Source organism: Rousettus aegyptiacus, unplaced genomic scaffold, assembly GCF_014176215.1.
Source record: "Rousettus aegyptiacus isolate mRouAeg1 unplaced genomic scaffold, mRouAeg1.p scaffold_m13_p_17, whole genome shotgun sequence".
NCBI classification, from domain to species: domain Eukaryota; kingdom Metazoa; phylum Chordata; class Mammalia; order Chiroptera; family Pteropodidae; genus Rousettus; species Rousettus aegyptiacus.
Window position 1 is genome coordinate 10,620,909 of NW_023416292.1, and position 22,383 is coordinate 10,643,291.

General features: G+C 39.6%; 1 long non-coding RNA gene across 1 annotated transcript; it reads left to right on the forward strand.

The window, feature by feature from the left end:
- Window positions 1-1,267: 1,267 nt before the first annotated feature.
- LOC107521652 lies at window positions 1,268-20,493 on the forward strand. Its single transcript, XR_004955129.1, has 3 exons — window positions 1,268-1,429; window positions 10,228-10,314; window positions 20,037-20,493. It is a non-coding gene; the product is annotated as an uncharacterized LOC107521652 (long non-coding RNA).
- The last annotated feature ends 1,890 nt before the right edge of the window (window positions 20,494-22,383 follow it).

Sequence of the window (22,383 nt, forward strand, 5' to 3'; positions counted from 1 at the left end):
CTAATTCGCTACATTGCTATTACTTCAGGAACTTTGACATTTAAGACACATTAAAGGGAATAATTATGTAAGTTATAAAATTAACAAGTGCTGTGGCAGTACATGAAATACCTGAGCCAAATCTATGTTAGTGAAGGTGTTGGGAAATCAAGGGTAAAAAAAAAAATTGGCTTTGACATGGGATGCTGGTTGTGTGGGCTTGCACAACTTACACTATCAATCATCCCTGAATGCACACAAAAAAAGCCCCGCTTTAACAGTCTTTGAGGAATTGCCCAGAATCTTTTGTTTGCATCAAAATGGTTTTATCCTGGACTCTTCCTTCATCTCCATGTCCAAGCAGAAACCAAATTCTATCTCACAAATATTTGTCCTGGCTTCTCCATCCCCATTATTACTTCCTGACTTCAGACACTTACCATCTCTTGTCTAGAATATGATCATGGCCTCTAGACTTTTTCTGCTTCACTCAGTTCATACTCTGATTATAAAATACAGACCTGATTTTTTTTACTCCCTCCTTTGGAAGCTGTGACGCCTGCCTGCCTGTCTGCCTACTGCTTACGGAACAGAATTCCAAGCCTTGAGCAAAATGTACAAGGCATTTGACTGTCCGCCTCCAACCCACGTCAGTACGCATGCATCCATTCATTCACTCATCCAATAGATTTTCATTAATGCTTTATGGCATTATAGACAAATATAAATGGGTACAGTATCTGCCCAGGTAAGAGTGGGGGTGTGAGTGAGGAGTAGGTCGAAAGACGAAAAACATGGAGAGAAGCCATTACACAGACTGTAATGGGAATATACAAAAGATACAGTGGACGTGTTGGCCCGACTTGTAAAGTTCGGGAAGGCTCCTCTTCCACTGCTACTTAGTTTCTTTCTCCAACACACCTTTAATTCAGCTGGTCCACAAGCATGTTCTTTCACCTCTGCTGGGTTATGAGTTTCTTGATAAACATTTTCTTCTTTTCTCATCGTTGACTTCCCAGAGTTGCCTAACAAGAAGTTAGGCATTGTGACACCCAGTAACCCACGGTTGAAATAAGACATTGTACTTACTGTATTTTGCCTGAAATAAGCTGAGGTTTGGAACTATATTTGCTATTGAGGGATATTTATTTTAATGGAAATTATCTATGGAAAAAAATGTATTACCTCTCTATAGTTCACCCTTAGATTGTTGCCTTAGTACCTTTTTTCTTTTTGAACCATAGGTGAAAGCCATGTATAATTTACTTATTCACACTTAATACCTAGATTCTGTACTTGGCATTTTCAAGATTGGGATTCTGTTATTCATTGAAGAGAAAGCTTCTTGCGTCTAAGAACGAACTTAAGATAATAGAGCAAACGCTGTGATTAAAGTATTGAGTAGCTGAGTGAAGAAGTCAGACCGGTCATAGAAAGCTTCATGGAGAAGGTGAGCTTCTTGCCTCATTTTGAAAGAAGGGACAGGCGAAGGTGGATAGAAGCAAGGAGAAAGAATATTCCAGAGTAAAGCAGACTGTGTGCAAAGGCGAGAACTATGTACAGGGCATAAGGTAGGGATTGGTTAGACTAGAGCGAAGAGAACAACATTAAGCATTAAAAAAGGTGCTTGGTGTGCTTGCTTATTTATTTATATTTTAAAGATTTTATTTCGTGCTTATGAAGCACTTAGTCAAGTAATATCTTTATTGCCCACATGAATAGTAGAAGGGTAAAAAAATAAATAAATGAATAAATAAAAATAAATAACCAAGAAGGAAAGTCGAAATCCAGAGGGAATCTGCTGGGCAGTATATTTATTTTAAATGCATAATATTTCTCTTTTTTGAACCAGAGTTTTAGAATATGATGCTACAGTAGACCATTATTAATATCCACCTACCTGCCATCCCTACTTCTGGAATAGTATTCCCTTTCCTTTTGGAAATGTCTTTGATCTCTACGCGGAAGTTTCGCATCGTTGTAACCCACCTGTCTGGGGAGGGAAGTCAAGCTGAACCAGTACATTCCAGGGTGTGTTCAGATCTGACTAAGGGAAGAGGGGGAATCCCTTTGGGTGGTAAGCGAAGCTGTGAGATGTGAAGTGAGGAGCAGTAAGTGGTCATGCTCTGACCCCCTAAACAAAGCCAGTTTGAAAGAAGGAAGTCAGAACTCAGGAGAGACTCTTACTTGAGAGGTTGCAGAGCATCCTGGTAATATTCTAGGCCTCACTCCAGTTTTCTCGAAGTCCAACTCTAGCCTAGAGCTGTTGGTGGCCTAATTCCTTGGGCCCCAAATCTCCCCTTTTGCCATTCACGCTTAGTTAAGTTGTTTCTATCATTCGCAGCAGAAGCAGATCTGGTGAGTTTAGTAACTTAAGATTCACAGAATTCTACAAGGGACTTCATGTTATTGTGAGGAGGCTCTCAGAAGGGCTTGCCCATTTTCACTTTTCACTAGCATCAGTACTCTGATTCAAAAGAATACCCAACTACTTCTAAGGTAGTCTAGATCAGAACACTACTACATCAGCTTCTAGGAAAGGAGAGTCATTAAGATTTGTCTTCTCCCATCTGGGTCTGCGTATCATTGCTCCAGCTCTCGCAGTGTGGTTAAAGAGCCTTAGAGTATAGGAAAGAGATTCTGTGTCCTGGCAGCTCAGAGTCCAGTGGGCTCTGTTGCTTTAGGTGCATCTGACATTGTACTGGGGGACGAATGGGCCCCCGCAGTGGCCAGATTGTTTTCATGTCTTATTTGTTTTCTTTTGGAAAAGGTCGAGCTCTCTACTTCGTGTTGTGATGTCTAGGGGGACTGCGTTTATGTGGATTTTGGCAAGTTTGCTTGACCCTGGATTCCTCAAAGCGTCGTCCTCTGAGACAGCAGAATGTGCACTGAGGATTCTTTTAAAACTACAAAAGGCTTTTTTTGGGGGGGGATCTTTGATCGATTAAGGTATAATTATTTGTCATAATAAACATACTATTACTGGAATATTTTGGGACAGAAACAAAACATTTTAAAAATTCAATAATAATTGCATGTAAGACAACTAAGGTGTCTCTCCTGCTTTTGATTCTTCAGGGGTATCTCTTGATAGCACTGATCTGTCATGTTGTCCTATCATCTTTCCATGTATAGGTCAGTCCAGCTTCCTGATCAGGCTTCTGTGGTCCTCTCCCTTCTCACGTCTCATAGATCTCTGTCTCCAGGGAGATCAAAAGAGGAAAATACCTTCCACGCCCACTTGTTGCCTTGGTCTATTGCCCGGGCTAAAAGGAAGCAACACTCTGTGTGCTCTGTGTCTTACAGATCTCAATGAAACAACACTTTTGTTTATTTACTCTATAAACTCTAAGATACAGATATTTTGGACAACATCTGTTGGAGTTATTGCGTAGGATGGTGTTGTTGGGGTAGGGGGCAATGGGAACAGCATACTTCAGGTGGTACTCAAAGCTACCCCACCTCTCCCACGCTGACCCACTGGGCTTGGATTAATCTTTGTCAACAATAAATTACTTTCACAAGATGCTTCTTTGCTTTTTAGGCATACAGCTGTCGTGCTTTCTCAACCTCAGTGTCCCATATGTATTTATTGGAAAAGATGTGTCGAGTACCTACTGTGTGTCAGTTACTCTGCTAGGCTTGGGGATATAGTGGTTAATGAAACATTCCTGTTTCTGTCATCGTGCATCTTGGCAAGAAAGATTATAGGTTAAAACTGTCTGACTATTCAGTGGATAAACAGCTTATGTTGGCTTCTAACCCCTGCTGCAGAGCAGATGAACACCAGAAGGTTGCATTTGTTAAATGCCAAGGAAGGAAGCACCATAAAATTTCAGAGAAGCGATTGATTACGATGAGGGCCGGACTCAGCTCTGTGAATGAGAATGGCAGTTGAGTTGAGATACTGAGGGAATGGGAGGACTAGGTGAATGGAAATGAACAGAAATAGCATTCTAGAAGGAACGCATCTGGTGGGTGCAAGAAGAGAGAGGCAGTACAGATTTGCACATGTGCCTGCTGGGAGGAAGGCTTGGGACAGTATGGAGTCCCATTGACCTTGATTCAAATCACGGTCGGATCACTTAGTATGGCTGTGTGTGACCTCGGGTTAGTTAATGAAATTCTCGATTTTCTAATCCATGAAATGAGAATATCAAGACTCACTTCATGAGGTTTTTTATGGATTATGAGTACAAAGTATGTAAATGTAGGTAAAGCACTGAGAATCCTGTCTGCAGGTACCAGTTTGGTTGGAGCAGATGTGTATAGGGGGAAGGAAGTACTCATTTTGATATTTCTCTTTCGAAGTTTATCCATTGCTGTTGAGTTCATGAAAATAACTGGGGAACACTCTCTGCTTTGTTACACGAAGGGAGAGAAAAAGTCAGATGGAAAAGTTATCGTGGGGCATGAACTCTTTTCTGGTACTTCTCCCAAGCTCTTATCAGCACCTGACTCGCTCAGCCCAGTCTTGTCTGTGCACAGGACATTTGCTGGACCCGCGGCGGGCTTGAGGAAGGACACTCCTGTAGTCCCATTGCTCTTTCCTTGCTGGGCAAAGCTGGGGGAAGACTCATACGAGATGATCTGACCACGTCACTGTCAGAACATCAAGTTGGGTTGTTTGGATTTAAAAAGCTATTAATAAACAGGGCTCATATGTTTCTCCTCCCTTTCATAAAACACCAGCTCCTCAACACTTGGCTTTATTTGATCCAATTTTGTCTTGCCCTTTATTTGTGGCAAAATAAACTTCACGGACTGATTAAACTTGCTCAGTTCTACTGTTGGCTTCTAATCTGTTTCCTTTATAATCAGTGTCAACTCAGAATCAGTTGTGGTGCCGTCTAAACTGTGGCATAGAAGTGAAGTTGCCATTTCACATCGAAAGGGCAAAATAGATCAGCGCTCAGAGTTCTCTTTAATTTAGATCCCACATACACACAGCTTTAAACAAGTCCTTGTTGAAATCTCACCTGAGTTGCTATTGCAGCCACAGTAAGGTAAAATTAGCAGAATCAGAAATAATATGTCTGGCTCTGTTTAGTTTTCAGTGTCTCTTTGCTAAAAGAATGCAAACTCATCTCTTCTTAGAAAACCTAAGAAGGAAAAGCAGAAAATTAGTAGGAGTGGGGCGTTTGACAGTTTCAATAAAAACAACTAAAACCAGGAAGAAAGAGAGAGCATTTGGTAAAAACAAAGGGATAACATTAAGAAGTAGGAAAAAGAATTATTTGGCATAAGTCAACAGTTTGCAAATAAGACAAATTGCACAGAATTGTTGAACAAAGACTGGTCCACAAATATTGGGTAGTGATTCAAACAGTTGGCTGGATTAAATGACTTGGAAGCAATGGGGCCTAAAGGATTGATTATAGGGGACAAAATCAAATGGGATTATAATTTTATTCCAGTGGATTTCTTTTATTTTGAATCAGCAGATTGAACAGTTTACATCATGATTTAACTCAGCAAGGCATCCCTGCGTTGTGTGCCCCGTCCTTTCTGTTTCTAATGTGGCTTCTCAGCCTGTCTCCCGGCATTGAACACCTGGACATTATTGTATTACAGTTAACTGACGAAGCCTCTTACTGCATCAGACCAGTGAGAACCGCGAGAGCCCGGAGCACGTTGTGTCTGTCACCGACAGTCCCGTGCCTGGCCCGAGATTTGCACACATTAGAGTTTCCGAGAAAGTTGTGATATGAATGAATAAACACATGCCCTTTTTGCTTAGCCAATCAAGGTTTCAGCCCATTTCTTTGAGTACTTTTTTAGACAGATTTTTTTCTTTTACTTCCTCTGAAGCAATGTGTTACCTCTGACATTGAAGAAACATTCAGCAAAAAAAAAAAAAAAAAAAGAAAAAAGAAGTAAGAAAGCAACTACCCAGCCACAGGACTCTGATTCCCCAAAGGATTTCCCTGCTAACACTAAGTATTTCATGTGTGTGATGAAAGGACCCAAATCAGTCTGGCACCGTCATGACAGTAACTGACAGGCTGACAAGCTGTGCTTGGCCTGAGAAGTCGCAGAGGGCCGGGTGTGTTTTTCATACCCTGCCAGCTTTAGGCTTCTGACAGATGTCTGTCAGGCTGCAGCAAGAAGAACGAGCCTCTGGGAGGCCGGGCGCTGCTGCTGGCCCGCGCGGCTGGGTGCGAGAACCCGCCTCACCTCCGCTGATCTCTTCCATGGGCCTAGAACACGAGACGTTTTCATTATCCCAGTTCCGGGAATTCGAGTCACGGAAACTCGATTGTCCTTCTGTTCCCAGCCCATGGAGACAACAGCCTACTAAAAAGGGCGTAGACTTGAGAATCAAAGAGATGCTTTTAAGTGTTTGAAAGTGAGCAAATGTCAGTGAGTCTGTGATTCTCAGTCAATAAGAAGCGGGTACGATACCTGTTTTATAGAATTGTGAGAATGGAGATAATGTGCCTGGAGTTTATGAAATGGGACCTTCTATAGACTGAATGTTTTTGTCCCCCCAAATTCATACGTTGTAAACCCAGTCCCCAGGGTAATGGCATTTGGCGGGGGGTGGGGGGGAGCCTTTGGGGACTGATTAGGTCATGAGGGTGGAGCCCTCAGAATGGGATTAGCACTGTTTTAGACCTCAGAGAGCATTCTCTGTCTTTTCTTCACCATGTGAGCACACAGCAAAAAGATTGGCTAGCTGCGAACCAGGAAGCGGGCCCTCGCCAGACGCCGAACTTGCTGGTACCTTGATCTTGGACTTCCCAGCCTCTGAAACTGTGAGAAATAAATGTTTGTTGTTTAGGCCACCCAGTCTATGGTATTTTCGCAATAGCAGCCCAAACAAAGCAATCATTCTTACCTGGAACAATTTTGTATTCTTTTGTATTCCCTTCTCTCATGTCTGGAGACATTTTTGGTTGTCACAGCTGGGGTGCTACTGGCATTTAGTGCTTAGAGGCCAGGGATGCTGCCCAACATCTTACAATGCACAGGACAGCCCCCACTCCTGCCCCCGGAGCACAACTAAGAACTATTCTGCTCAAAATATCAATAGCGCTGAGGCTGAGAAAACCCTGCTTGGAGAGCATGAATGCTCTGGCCCTGTGCAGAAGCTGATGGGTTTAATTTTCAGAAGGTTTGCCAGCTCATTCTACTTAAATAACTCTCCACTCAGAAACCTCCCAGCTGACCCTTGCTCCCCATTTAAAAAGTATTTGGGCTTTAATCTATTAAAATTAGGTTAAACTAATATGTCGTGCAAACAACTGTATTTTAGTGACTCAAAGAACCATCATATCCTTCAGACCCGAAGCCCGTGTCATCCTCCCACAGTCTCGCAAGGTCCATGTGATGTCGCATGTGTGGGACCCACTTTCTGGCTCCTGGCTTGGTGGGATTTTGTTGTCACTGTGTTGGCAGAATTTGCTCATTACTCTCAATTGAGTGGCTGCTACTGGCTGAATTCTGCCCCTTCCAAATCCCTGGGAATTTACTAGAAAGGCCCTATCCCAGACCCGCTGAATCAGAAACTCTAGGGCTGAGGCACGACTATCCATGTTTTTAACAAGTCCTCCAGGGGAGTCACACTCAAGTTCGAGCCTCCAGTCACAGTGTCTTTCATTCTCTGAGAATCCCCTTGTTTGTTCTCAGCACAGTCACTTCTGCTTACGAGGACTCTGGTCTCTGAGTCTTGAATTCCCTCCTCAGATGACATGCTATCCTTTCATGGAAACGCCCTCAACTGCTTTACTCTGAGGACGTTAGCAGCAGGTTCACATATTGCGTGATGGAAAATTCAATTCTCTAATTATCCTTTCATTGGAATGAGAGCACTGGCTATTTCTTCCCCTGGAAATTATGTTTTCCTGACCAGGATTGTGACATTTTTATCCCCAGTTGTGATGTTAAACGTCCTTTTGTACTGTCAGCAGCCAGTAAGTTTCTAATTCATGGAATTGAAGAGGAAAGGAGGGGAGGAGAGATCTCAGTATTTGTAGGTAAATAATGATGTTAATAACTTCACTTTGCAAAGTACTTTTCAATCAACAGAGGTTTTTTTTTTTTTTTTTTTTTTTTTTTTTTACATCTTGAAACATTAGTTTCCTCATCTGTAGGATGGGGATAATTATACTTATAGGACTTTTAAGACAAGACTATGAGTTTAATTCCCTACTTCCCAGGTGGGAAACTGAGATGCAGAGAAGTCACATGACACAAATAGTCAGTCCGGCATAGTGATAACTTGGGCCTGGTTCTAACTGATACCATCATTGAAAACTAAGGCAAAACCCATTTGTTCCCACAACATGGTTTTTAGTGCCGAACAGGAACAGTCCAGCCATCCAGGTCCCAGCCCATCCACACTGATATGTGCTTGGGAAACAAATTATGCTTCTTCTCTCTTCTGGCCCCTGATTCACGGCCTCACCATAAATAACCAAAATGTACAGCCCAGGGGGCCTTTTTCAACCCTCTTCTGTTAATGCACAGAGGGGAGAAGACAGAATCCTTACTCCGATTAGTTAGGGCTAGATGATAAAACAAAGCAAATGAGTTGTGACAAAAGCAAGCCATCGGTGGCATGGTGTGGTCCGCAGTGGGAGAACTTTGGAAGGCTGATGATACTTGGCTGCAGAACGCCCTGGAGGTGAAGGTGGCTCTTTCGTGGTTGCTGGACGCCTACACCCAGGGGCCTGAGGACCGAAGAGGAAAGACAGGCTCTGTCCACGAGTTGGACAACTTCTATGTTTGAATGTTGAACATTACCTGATGCCAAAACTCTAGGTGATGCTGTAGGTCATTGACAGATAGTAACCAAAAAAGCACCAACACAGATTCATGTAACAGACTCTGCAGAATCTGGAAAACTCAGCTGAAACTTCGATGAAGCAGCAGAACGAGAAGCTTGTGTGTGTGTGTAGCATGTGTGTGCATGCGTATGTGTGTGCATGAGTATATGTGTGCTTGTGACTGTGTGTACATGTATCTGTGTGTGTTTAATATATATATTTTTGTGCCCTTTAAATGTTTGGGGGGAGGATTTTGGATGATGTGGAAGCATGTCAAGTTGTTCTTGAGAAAACAAATTTCTGGGAGCTGTGGAAATTAAGATGGAATTTTCCTACGCTCCTTTTTTTTTTTTAAAAAAAACAAGTGCCAAGATTTAGGATACAATTAGAATTTGTTAAAGTATATTCTTGGCAGTCACCTACTTGATAGGTATTTTATATCTTTTTCCCCCTCGTCGAGATGAGAGTTAATTGTTTGCCATCCCTTAGTGCGTTGGCATCGTTGAGACACACAGTCTTGTTCTGACCTCTCAGAACTGCCACCTGGCCCTGCTGTTTCTGGTTCTAAATGCCTTCTGCAGTATGAGGATATAACTAAAACTCCAAATAAATCACAGTAATAACAAGAGTTAACTTTTATCGCTTATCGTGCACTGGACATCTTTCCAAGATTTGATAGGTAATATCGCATTTAACTCTTAGAATTTGAAGCAGATTGAACATTGTACTTGTTTCCCTCCTTTTTTTGTGAGTTCATTATGAAAGTAGAGAAATAATTTTTCTTTAAAAAGGTATAAATCAAAGATTGAGAACTGTCAAACCAAGGGCTGAATCTTGCCAGTGATATATTTTGATTGGTCTGCAGAGTGTTTAGAAAAATATTTTCTAACATTTAAAAACTGGTTATTTTTTCATAAAAGTTTATTTACCTGGCCACTTTTGAAAAAGCAAAGATTTGCCAACATTTGTATTTCTTTCTCAAAGGTCAACAATTGGCTGGGGGTAGATATGGTTGCCATTTTAAATGAATAATAAATATTCTACACTCCGCTTAACAAACTTATTTTATCTTCCCTGCCCTGGTTGTCATTTGATTTTGCAATTCCTTACGAAAAACCTATAACGGCAAAGGGAGCAGGAGAAGGCATCAATGGATGTGAAATTTCAACACATTTCTAGAAGATTCGAAGTGAATAGAAGGTTTTGATTTGGAAGTCATAGCCTAAAATAGTCACAGCCTAAAATACTAATACTGAACTAGCAAACCCAGTGAGGCGACAGGATCTAGGTTAGTAGGTAAAGGGAGGGTGGAAGAGACAGACCTAAGGCTGAGAGTGAAGAACGTGTTTGACCATCTGCTGTGGGGCCATCGACCCCTCCCCCAGGCTATCATGGCATGTAGATGTCTTCAGTCTGGTAAAAAACAAAAAAAGATTTTTTCCTCTTCTTAGTTTCTTTTCATGTTTTTTTTTTTCAGCTTTACTGATGGATGATTGACAAATAAAATTGTAAGATGTGATGGTGATTCGATATATGTACACATGGTGAAAGGATTTCGATACAGGTATCCGTCGTAAAACGATTCTCACCATCTAGTTAATTAACACTTCCATCGCCTCACGTATTTATTTTTTGGTTCATAATATTTAAATTCTACTCTCAGCAAATTTCAGTTGTATAATACAGTGTTATTAGCTATTGTCAATATGTTTTGCATTAGCTCCTCAGGCTTTATTAATCTCATAGCTGAAAGTTTCTACCTTTACCAACCTTTGCTTATTATCCCTATCCCCCAGCCCTGGCAACCAACCACTTCTCTACTCTTTGTGTTTATAAGTTTGACTTTAAAAAAAAAAAAAAAAAAAAGATTCTGCATTTAAGTGACACCATGCAGTATTTGTATTTTTTTAAAAATTTGGTTTATTTCAATTAGTGTAATCCCCTCCAGATTCATCCATGTCGTCAGAAATGGCAGAATTTTCTTCTTTCTCATGACCAATTAATATTCGATTATGTATATATGTATATAATCTCACATGTTTTTTATCCATCCATCCATTGATGGACACAGTCTGTTTCCATATCTTGGCTATTGTGAATAATGCTGCAATGAACATGGGATTGTGGATGTATTTTGATTTTCTTTGGATATATACCCCCAAGCAGGGTTGCTAGGTTATATGGTAGTTCTAGTTGTAATTTCTTGAGGAACTTTAATATCTTTTCTTAGTGGCTGTACCAATTTATATTCCTACCAGAAGTATGCAAGGTTCTTTTTTTCTCTACATCCACATCAACGCTTATTATTTCTTTTCTTTTCAAAGGTAGTAATTCTGACATGTGTGGTGATATCTCATTGTGGTTTTGATTTACATTTCCCTAATGATTAGTGATGTCGGGTACCTTTTCATGTACCTTTTATTCATTTCTATGTCTTGTTTGAAAAAATATCTAGTTAGTTTCTCTGTCTGTTTTTTAATCAAATTGTTTGTTTTGCTATTGAGTTGTAGTTCATTATGTATTTTGGATATTAATCCCTTGTCGGAAATATTACTTGTAAATATTTTCTCTCATTCAGTAGATAGTCTTCTCATTTCGTTGATGGTTTCCTTTGTTGTACAGAAGCTTTTTAGTTTAATATTGTTCCACTTGTTTATTTTTGCTTTTTTGCCTTTGGTGTCAAATTGAAAAAATCATTGCAAAGACCGATGTCAAGGAACTTACCTGCTATATTTTCTTATAGAAATTTAGTGGTTACAGGTCTTTTTTTTTTATCCCCCCTTAGGAAAAAGTAAATGAGCTGTTTAGGGATAATTGGAGTAGTTGCTGTGTGTGTTTGTGCTCTGAGCAATGCTCTTCTTATTTTGGTACATAGAGCTTGAGCGTCCCAGCCTAAGAAACCAGCTCTCCCTTTACCCCGCCCCCAGTCGCAGAACTTCAAGTCAGCGATCTTGTCCCATTCTTAAATATGAATCAACAACCAAAACTCATGACTCACTTTTGGAAAGCTTGCAAAAGGAAAAAGAGATACCAAGATACACATGTGTAAAACCTAGCCTGACCGTAAACAGATAATTCATGGCACAAGAAAGAAAGTAAAACAAACAAAAAAAACTGACATGTAGCATTAAAGAAATCCAAGAATAGTACATCCATAAAATAAAAACAGGATGCTATGAAAAAGGAAAATCTAAGAGCAAGAAAGACAACTTAAAAATCAAACATGTGACTTATGTGAAAGACAAAAATCACTGTTAGGAGACAGATTTTAACAAATTCACCCAGAAAGTAAAAAGTATAAAGAATAGAAAATAGAGTTAAAAAGGAAAAAGATGTGAGGTACAGAGTTTCAGTATCGAGCTTTAATATTCAATTCACAGGAATTCCAGAGAAATGGGAGACAGAAAAATCAAGGGACAAAATTATCAAAGAAATGTTAGAAGACAATTTCTCAAAGTTCAAGAGTTACATGAGTTTTTAAATTGAAAGGTGAACAATGAAGGCTGTGTAGAACTAGAGGAGACACCGAGACACTCGACAAAAATAAGAGTAGTGACATAAAAAAAACTCTCAGAAATGAAAACAAAATATACATAAGACAACAACAACAAAAAATTGTCATATTTTCACCAGCAACAACAAGGCACTAGATTCTGAAGAATAATTTAAAATTTAGGATTTGATGATTTATAAAAAAAAATAAGGTGCGATGAATTAATAATCAGGTGTCCTTTTCAGACATGTGAGAAAGTACTCAGAAAGTTTTCCTTTTAGAAAGACAAACAGATAAATTAACTAAAAAAAAACTAAAAGTAGGAACATGATTTAGTGGAACTAACCTAGGGATCCAATGAAAATAAGATATAACTCTATAATAATGAAATTGGAGATGAGCTCTAAGACTCTCACTCCTAAATACAGGCTGCTTATATATTTTCTCTTTAATGTAGGGAAGAGGAGAAGTTAAAAAGTCAATGCCTCTTGATCTTTAGGGATTTCCTCAATTCTGTGTTTACTCGATTTTATACCATGTAAATTGCACTATCTTACCTCTGGTTCATTTTGTGAAAGTATATACTAATCGATATTATTTATTTTTTATTTACCATGAAATAATGTCCTATGTTTTATGTGATTAAATTTTTTGACTTTAGTCATTGTGTTATGGTATGTTTTACTGGTATCTCAGGAAAAAAACATATGCAATATACCCAGGAAACAAATAGTTCAAATTAGTAAAGAGCCTATTACTCCCTCCCCTGTGAAGATTTTTACTTTGATTTAAGAGACTTGTGTTTTTCTGGTTCTCCTCTGGGTTCATGGCCAGTCCTTCCCAGTCTCATTTGCTAATTCCTTCTTATCATTCCATACTTTAAAATGTTGGCCCACACAGGCTCAATCTCTAGATCACTTCTTTTCTCTATACTGATCACTTCATACTCACTCTCTGGGCAGTTTCATCTAATCTCATGGCTTTTAATACTGTCTCAATATAGATTAATCCAAAAGTAATGTTTTCATCCCAGAAAACTCCACTTTTCAGTAAAAGGCAGCTCCATTTAGCAAGGCTTTAACTTTTTAAAATTAAATTTATTGGGATGAAATTGGTTGATAAAATTATCTAGGTTTCAAGTGTATAATTCAGTAATATGTCATATATATTAAAAAGTGGACAGAAGACCTGATAGATGCTTCTCCTAAGAAGACATGCGAATGGCCAACATGCATATGAAAAGGCTTTAAAATTTATAGTGATCCTTGACTCTCTTTCACACCTCACATCTAATCCTTCAGCAAATCTTGTTGTCTCCACCTTCAAAAGAGCTCCGGGATCTGACTCTGTTAACATCTCAACTCTGCTCTTATCCTCCCCGCCACTCTCCTCTCCTGCCTGACTAACAATGGCCTCCTTAGGGTCCTCCTATTTCTGTCCTTGCTTCTTGTAGACGATACACAAGACAGCAGGCAGAGGGATCCTTCTAAAATGCAAGCCAGATCATATCTCTCCATTGCATAAAACCCACCATTGGCTTCCCAGTTCACACAGAAGACAGCCTAAACTATCTCAATGGCCTAAAGACTTTACATATGATTCTTCGCCCCAACCTTCCACACTGCCTCTCTGAGCTCACCTACTCCGTCCCTCTTCCCTTGCCCATGCCACTCCAGTGGGCTTCTTTAAACACACCAGCTATACTTTGGTCTTGGAGTTTTTTTATTCCTGTCTGGGAGGCTCTACTCCTGGCAGTCTCACTCCCTTACCTCCTCATGTTCTTGCTAAAATAATCACCTTCTTGGTGAGGCCTTCCTTGACCACGCATCCTGTTTTTCATTGCATCTCTACCCCGCCTTCCCTGCTTTATTTTTGACCTTTGTAAAAATGATCATCACCTGAATTACTATAGGTGTTTATTCATTTTTTCATGGAGTCTTTCTCTTTCGCTTGACATGTATCTTTCCAAAGGCCAGAGTGTCTTGTTCGTTGCTGTATTCCAAGTGCTACGGTGGTGTCTGATACTTAATCTGTGTTCAATAAACATGTAGAATAAATGAACGAATAAATAAATAGGCTCCAAGTAAAAGATTTATAAGATCAATAGCCTAGAGTCAAAGGAATAGATAAAACAAGTAAGGGGAATAGATTTCTTCTCTCAAAATAGAAATAACAATTATATGTACAGTATTTGAATGAATATTTTTATAAATAGTGTTAATGGTGTGTGGAAAAACAGAATTGTGTTTAGTGCTGAATTTTTAAACATTGTTTTAAAAATTAGTGAAAATTGGAGTTAATTTTACATGGATCGGGCTTTAGTTGATTTAAAAATTTGAAAACCAGGGGCCTAAAGAGCCTCTTTGGTGAACATAACATTCACTTTCTTGCACTAACTTAGGGGATTGGGTCTCCCAGGAAGAGGAGAGTCAGCATCACCTGGAACCCGTAAGAGATGCAAATTCTCAGACCCCTACTAACCCCAATCCACTGAATCAGAAAGTCCTAGGGTGAGGCTCAGACATTTGCATTTTAACAAGTGCTCCAGTTAATTCTGATTCCTGCTAAAGTTTGAGAGCCACGGCTCTAATGAAAGCTGGCTCTCCCGAGGACCCTGCTGTCCTACAGCCCCCCAAAGGGGAAGCTGTTTTCCACTTTCATTCCTTGACCCACTGGCTTGGGGTGAGTGTAGGTGCTGTTCTCCTTATTCCTTCTTGTCTCTCATAGGTGAGTTTTTTCCTCCTCTCACACCACACACACACACACACACACACACACACGCGCGCGCGCGCACGCGCGCACGCGTCACCACTGAACTTGCTACTCATTATACTTTCCCGTTTGCCATTATCCTCTGTGTTCTGTCTTGTAGAAACAAGGTAACCTTTTCCCCATTTAAAAACACAAAATAAAAACTTCAACACTTTTGTGAATTCCCTTTTCCTTTTAGGCGTCGCCCCCTTTCTCACCTTCCTTTTACAGTAGAACTCAAAATAATTGTCCACGTTCTTTTTTTGTTTTGCTTTCGAACTCACCAAATTAAGCTTTTTACTGATACTGCTCTACTAAAACTGCTCTCAAGGTCATTCTTAAATTCAATGAGCAATGTTCAGTCCTCATCTTACCTGACCTGTCAGGAGCATCTGACAGTTTATCGCACCTGCCGTCTCAAAACACTTTGTTCACTTGACTTTGAGTCACCACCCTCTCTTGATTTTCTTCGGTCTCCTTTGCTAGTACCTTCTCGTATGAGTACTAAACTCTATTCTATCTACGCCCATTCCTACACGATTTTATCTAGTACCATGACTTTAAAAATCATTTAAAAGTTGATGACTCCCAAATTTCTGTCTCTAGGCCTAACTGGGATCCCGAATTCTAGAGTTCATATTGTTCAGATCTATATCCCGATGGGATCCTGAATTTTAGAGTTCAGATCTATATCCCAATGTCTACTCACCATATCCATTTTGTTGATTATTGGCGTTTTAAAATTAACATGTCCAAAACCGAGCTCTATATGTATTCCCTCCGAGATCTTTAGTGTTTACCGCTTCGGTTGTCTGTTGCTTTGCCCCAGCACCTAGAGCAGTGCCTGGCATGTGGCAAGCACATCATATATATCTATTGAACAATGAGTGAATGAGAATTAGAGCTCTTAATTTCCAAAATGTATTTACGCTTATCCACAGACGCGAGGGATAATACATATTTTTAATGGGGAAGAATCTACCTATTTTTGTCTGAATTTTGTTAAAGTCTATCCCTCCCATTTGATCGTTAGCATCATGAGGACTGGAACTGGGTCTGTTTTCCTCATAGTTGTCCAAGGGCAGAACGAGGTGAGGTAAGTGAAGCACTTGCTTTGGGCAAAAAAATTTAATTGAGGTGGGGATGCACATCAAGTAATCGAGGTGAGCAATCCTTTATCAGTAATTGAGATAAATAATAGTTTAATGTGATATTTTTAAAAGGTCAACATTAATGCAAAAATCTGTGATGAGTAACATGTCAAGATTTTAAATAGAGGTAGGATTAGTGTTCCCGACTTCCTTTAGCCTCAGTCTCCAATATGGCTGCCCTTGGTGTTGATTTTATCTTTTGGCACCTGAGTGAATAAATGGCAACCAGCAGAGGTGTGCTAGAGGAAGAGGAACCTAGCTCCTGGGGACCTTTCTTTGTGCTTTGGCTTTAATAACTAAAGCAACCAACACTCAACTGTGTGCCAGGCACTGATCACAGCGCTTTATATGTACAACCTAATAACTTATTTAAGCCTTCTCCAAACCTTCTAAATACTTATTATTGTTATCATCCCCATTTTACAGATATGGAAATTAAGTTCCAGAGAGATGAATGGACTCATGCGAGTTTGCACACTCGTAAGAGTTGGGCTTTCTAGTGGCTGCGTCAGATCTTCTGTGGATAGAAAATTTGATAGGTCTGCAAGGCACAAGAAGACATTCCAGGAAAAGGGAATCTAAGCAAATTCCTTTTACTATTATAGAGCAAGTTCACATGGACACCAAAATAAATCATGAAGACATAGGAAAAAACAGATGTCACGATCCAAACACTAGGCTGGGGAAACTAATGTGGAATTATTTTACGAAGCATGTCAGACATATGGAACAAGTTACAAAGCAGGGCCATTATAGATTTTTTAAAATACTGGCTTCAGGACCAGGGTGTATGATAAAAGAGAGAAAAATGAAGGAAAGAGAGACATATTCTTATCCTCTGCAGCAGCAGAGGGGTTGCTCCGATAGTTTTCTTATCATTATAAACCTTTTTAAAATAATCTTTACCAGTGAGAAATTATTTATGGTATTCTTATAAGCATGCAAGCGATGCACTAAGCTCTAAATGCTGTCGTATAGAAAGGGTGGGATCACAGGTGACGATCACTTGCTAGAGATATTTTCAAGTCTATTCATAGCAAATGCCATTGACCTCAACCACATTAATTTGGAATTTATGCTGTAAGAGCTCTGCCGAGATTGATCCTCGGACAGAAGACTTGCCATTTAAAATGTGTAAACAAGTTTTCAGGGAATAACATTAACACATTTAATTGAATGTAATCTCTATACCCTTTATAAAAGCACGATCTCCCCTTGCTTTGTGTGGGAGAGTGAAGTTTTATTGCATTTTCGTGAATGTTCGCCATAACATATGTAAAAGTCTTGGGAACTACAGTAAGGGTGAACAAATGTGAGAGAGGTTTCCTATTGGCAGTCTCTATTTTTTTTTTTTTTAAACTTGCGTAATACTGGGGTAGTTACATAGCTTTGAACTCAAGGCCCTCAGACACCAGGTTAGGGTTTCCCTCTCTCCTTACCAAACTTTGTCTACAGAAGCAGCTTCCACGTGGACCCTGGAGCTCTCCCCCACCCCCCTGACTCCCCAGCCAGGCTTTCCCTCCTCAGCCCCTAAGTTAACCACCCTGGCTATTCAATCTATACATTTAAACTAGAAAAAATAAGAAATAAACTACCCATTCTTAAGCTCTACGTGGAAATGTATATTCTAATCTGATTTCTTTTAAGATGTGTCAGAATAAAATCAGATTTTCTTTCTCTACCTTTGAAGTCTCAGAGGGGACTGACAACCTGTTTAGCTGTTTTATAAGAATTTGGAGAGCTTGTCTACCTGTGCCATGTTTTTCGTATGTTCCTGAGAAGTAAAAACAAAAAACAAAACAACAAAAAATATCAGCTCTTGTTGGTTTTTGATTTATGTGAAGAATGACCCTTGTTCTAAATCACTAAAAGCACTGATGGAAATAACAGGTATTTTAAAGTAGCTATTTCAAAAAAGGGGCATAGGATCAAAGTGCCATTTTTGAATGTAAAGTGTAAATTAATTTGCTCTCTCGACAAGAAAATAAGAGTCAGGGAATGCTGAGACCAGACTTCGATATCTCTTCAGTCAAGCACGTGAGTTTGAGGGAAAACACTGGATTTACAATAGTGCTTCTGTGAGGCAATATCACAACCAGTTACGGTCTGAAGTTACACGAGGGCCGAGAGAATGTGCGTGACAAACTTGCTGAAATCACGCTGCTCTCCGTTAGCTGTGTGACCTTGGACAAGACACTCCACTTTTCTGGGCTTTGGGTTTTGTTTCCATTGTTCTCTGTAATTCATTTCTTCCATATAGGTAAGATGAAATTAACCAGTTTGCACGTCCAATTTCTTTCATTCATTCTTTCAGTGGACAAATGAATGGATCATTTGCTTTGGTGCCAGCGGCCCCGCCCCTCGGGTGTTGATGATTCATTGCTAAACAAGACTAGACTTAATTGCTACTCTTGGAGTTTACAGTCTAATGGGAAGATTAAACACACACACACACACACACACACACACATACATACATGCATATATATAGTCAAATCATAAGAATAAGAGGAAAAATATAAATGTGATAACTTTAAAGAAGAGAAATACTTTGAACGATGGCAAGCATTTGAAAGGGAGAACTGAACTAGTATACCGTGGGCGTGATGTTTTGTGTAAGTGATAGTTTAGGGAAAATAAAAAGTTTATGACCACATTTTTTTCCCACTCAAAGATAGTTTTATTGGGTCTCACGGCAAAATTTTTATATCCTTATTTCATGATCTACAGAAAAGAATTTTTAGTATCTTGTGTGAGAACTTGTAGGTAGAAACCCAATTTTGTTAGGGGAAGCCAAGCTTCTGAGACCTAAGTATGAATGACTCTCTCTTGTATGTGTGAGAGAAAATAAGACAAATTAGTGACCAGGCTTGAAGGCATAGGATAAAGAGAGAGAGGGTGTGCGGTGGAGGGGCGTGGGCAAGATGACACACTGCAAGGCAGTGTGAGATGTGCCCTTCTCATGATCCCTTAAACCTTAAAGCTACTCAACTCACACAGGGATTCAGTGGAAATTGGACTTCGCAACTCTAGGCAGTGGGCCAAGAAACAAAGATGCTTAAAGACTAAACTATTAGGAATCTGCAGAAAGCAAGGCTGGGAGACCTGACGCCCTTGCAAAGGGATGGCATTGGATTTAAGGTTAAGCTTGGTAAGATTACTGTGAGACAGTTGGTCTAGCAAATATTGACATTAACTACAATTTAAATTGTATGCTGTATTAAATAGAATAGTCCCAAGGAGAAATTTGGTCCTGATTTTTAGCTAATGAGATGGAGTCTAATGTCTCTGATGCCCATGTTCGAATCCTCTCGGCCTCCCCCAGATGTGGAGTTTAACTCGTCTCATGACAGTAGCCTTGTCTCTTATGTGCACATTTCTTTCTACGGCCACCGGTAGATGTCTGCTTTCTTATTGGGCATTCGTTTGTACCTGGAAATGAGGTGCTTAATACCTCTGAGGGTATCCTTTATGAATTGCGGGAACAGGTGAATAAATTCATCCCTACTTCGTCCTCACATAGACAGTTCTAAGAAGCATGAATATACTTTTTTATAAATTCTCCTGCAAGACCAAATTCCAAACCTAGAATATTAGTTTTTCCTCTTTCCTAACTCTTTCCATTCCACCTCTCCTGTTCCATAGAATTATTCCTTAAAAGGACTACCTATATACAAGTCCTTGTCTTGGGATCTGCTTTTGGGAGGAATCCCCAAAATAACAAATGGTAAAATCCGTGTTGATTTGGAAAGAAGCAAGCCAGATGCAGCCGTCTGTCTTTCTACTCCTGAATTTATTTAGTACTTTAGAATTCATGAGGACATATCATTATTACATTTCATCCTTGACATTATCCTGAGAGTAAAAATTAATATATTTCCCACTCTACAGATGAAGAAACTGAGGCTCAAAGGGAAGACATGATAAAGTAACTTGCTCAATGTCACATGGTAGTTGCCCACATGGAGCTGAAGTTGTTCTACATTCGACCTTCATGAAGTTGCCTATTGTGCGTCAGGCTCTGGGCTGGCATGGGAGCACGCCATTCTTCCTTCCCCTGGGTCCTCTCTCCATGTCGTGGGACCTCTAATCCAGGAGACATGGACACATTCGGCTGCAATGGCGCCAGCCCCTGGGAGGACTGGTAGTGAGGATACTCCGGTTGCTTTCTTCTTGGAGTTGCTCTTGACCTGGAAGGGAAGAGACTGGAAATCTTCACACCCCCAGCTCACTCTTCATTTCACTCTTCACCCTGTGGCTCTCTCCGCTGCATGGCCCAGGACCAATAATTCTAAAATGACTCGACCTGAAAAGATGGACTTAGTGGCTTTTCTTCCCTAATCTCTCTGCTTGGTAAGTGCTGAAAGGTCTTGATTGAAATGAGATCGCAAGATTTATCTTAAGGCTGTATAGGCTGTAGGTCATCCCTCACTGTTTTGAGGTTGACACTTCCATAGGCTATAAGTGGATTTTTAAATTATCCTTCACCCACAGGAAGTGATCAACCGAGTACAAATGGTCTGATTCTGAAAATGATCCATAAATCTGACATAAAATTTCAGTAAATGATACTGATTTGGACCAGTAATACTGGACTATCAGCCCACAAATGAACATGCATGCCTTTACTTCAGGCCCCACAAAATTTAATAGAAAAAAGTTAATTTAAAAATATTATGAGAAAAATCTTCAAGGTACTCATCTCATTTATACATAATTTTAAGAGTCCGAAACCCTGCTTTCCTAAAGGATCAGCATTCTTACTGATCAGTTTTCAAAGTTTACGGCTGTTATTTTACAAGGTTCATAGTTATTACTTTCTGTAAAGCATTATTTTTTTCACTAGCAAAGAACAAACAAAACCAGAAAAAGAAAACAAAAACCCTAGGATTTATAAATTCTTTTTTTCTTTTATTTTTTTAAATATTATTTTTATTTTTCAATTACAGTTGTCATATGATACTATACTAGTTTTAGGTGTACAATATAGTGGTTAGATATTTACATAATTTACAAAGTGATCCCCTCCAATAAATCTAGTACTCATCTGACAACGTGCACAGTTATTACAGTATTATTTAATCCTATATTCCTTATGCTCTACTTTACATCCCCATAACTATTTCGTAACTACCAATTTGTACTTTTTAATCTCTTGCCTTTTTCCACGTACCCTCACACCCCCTCCCATTTATCAACCATCAAAATGTTCTTCATATCTATGAGTTTGTTTCTGTTTTTGTTGTTTTGTTTTGTTCTTTAGATTCACATGTAAGTGAAATCATATCGCATTTGTCTTTATCTGATTTTATAAATTTTATATGTTAATATCTTATGTCATGTTGTCACTATACTGTGCTTAAGTGCTAATGCTTTGTTGGGAAGAACATTCTGGAGTAACTAGAATGAAGGAAAAGGGATGTGCGGCAGAGAACAATGGGAAGCAAATGCAAGATAATGTGTTACCATGTTAACCACGGCTTCACCAAGAGCAACAAAGAGACATAGCTACTCCATCAGCTGCGCACCTGCTTTGCCACGTGTGGCATTGTTAGGACAGCCGGCATGGCAAAATCCTGCATCTAAACGGCACATTTGAGTAAAGAAGTGAGATGGCACTTATCTGACAGCTGTCTTCCATCTTCTGCTTCCTGCTGGTTAAAGTTTGCCTCATGGAAGTTGACTCTCCCCACACTTAAGGAGTTTTACTACCTGGTCCCTTTGGCAGCTTTGGGGAAGCCAGATCTCATTTCCGTGTGATATGGGCTTCTGGAATCTACATCTGCAAATGTGGGAGGAAACAGGTCCCGGGCATGTTTCTTGTTTGGCTTTTCTATAATATCATGCACCAGACCCACAAGTAGGTTTCAGAGTCAGCGGCTGAGATGGAGGAAGTTGTTGAGGGTTTGGGAAACTGGTGAGGTCAAGGGAATACAGATAGGAACATAAAATGTATATAATGTAACACAAATAAATCGATGTATCCAGCTGCAGCAGTAGTATCAACATAACATAGAACACATTCTTGAATCTCTGTTAAAGGAAGAAAAAGAGATATAAGCTTGTGTAGAATACAATATAAAAATATGCTGAGCTTAGATAGATGATAGATAGATTATAGATGACAGAGAGACAGATAGATGATAGAATACACTGGGCTTTGGATTGTTGTCTATATTTAGTGAGATCCAAGTAAAAGTCTGAAAACAAGGTAATGGAGATGTGTATAAGAGACCTG